The following is a 670-nucleotide window of genomic DNA, read 5'->3' as shown; positions in this document are numbered from 1 at the left end:
AAGTCATGAAATTTGCTTATACATGGATGGACATGGAGACTATTATGCTGAGTGAAATGAGGATAGACATAGAATAATCTCACTTATTTGTGTTATATAAGAGAGAACAAAAGATAGTAACATCCAGAGACAAAGTTCAAGGGTCCAGCCTTTCCAGAGTAGAAAGCTCACCCCAAAGAGCCATGAATTTAGTTAGAGTAGAGAAGGGTCTACTAGGACAACGATAGTTGGAACTGATCATACTCTGGACAAGAACTAGGCTTGAAAGTGGAGAAACTAACAAGTAAGGTACCCCACCACCATTAACAATAGTGCAAATCAGAGTGTCCAAAAGAGAATCAGAGAGAAAGAGAGGAGAGAGAGAGACAAAGAGAGAGACAGAGAGAAGTAATTTGCCTGCCTTAGAGCAGGGGTGGGGGTGAGAGTGACTGTGGGAGGGAAAACAGGAGACATCAGTGACTGGATGGGTGCACTAGTGAAGGATGGTGTACATTGTACAGCTGAAATTCAACAATTAACGGTTTTGTCACCACAGTGCTTAAATAAAGCAATTAAAAATATACTCAGTGGCTGGTGAGGTGGCGCTAGAGGTAAGGTGTCTGCCTTGCAAGCGCTAGCCAAGGAAGGACTGTGGTTTGAGCCCCCGGCATCCCATATGGTCCCCCCAAGC

The sequence above is a fragment of the Suncus etruscus genome, chromosome 11, assembly GCF_024139225.1.
Source record: "Suncus etruscus isolate mSunEtr1 chromosome 11, mSunEtr1.pri.cur, whole genome shotgun sequence".
In the NCBI taxonomy this organism is placed as follows: Eukaryota; Metazoa; Chordata; class Mammalia; order Eulipotyphla; family Soricidae; genus Suncus; species Suncus etruscus.
The sequence above is the reverse complement of the archived record's forward strand: the minus strand, read 5'-3'. Positions refer to the sequence as shown.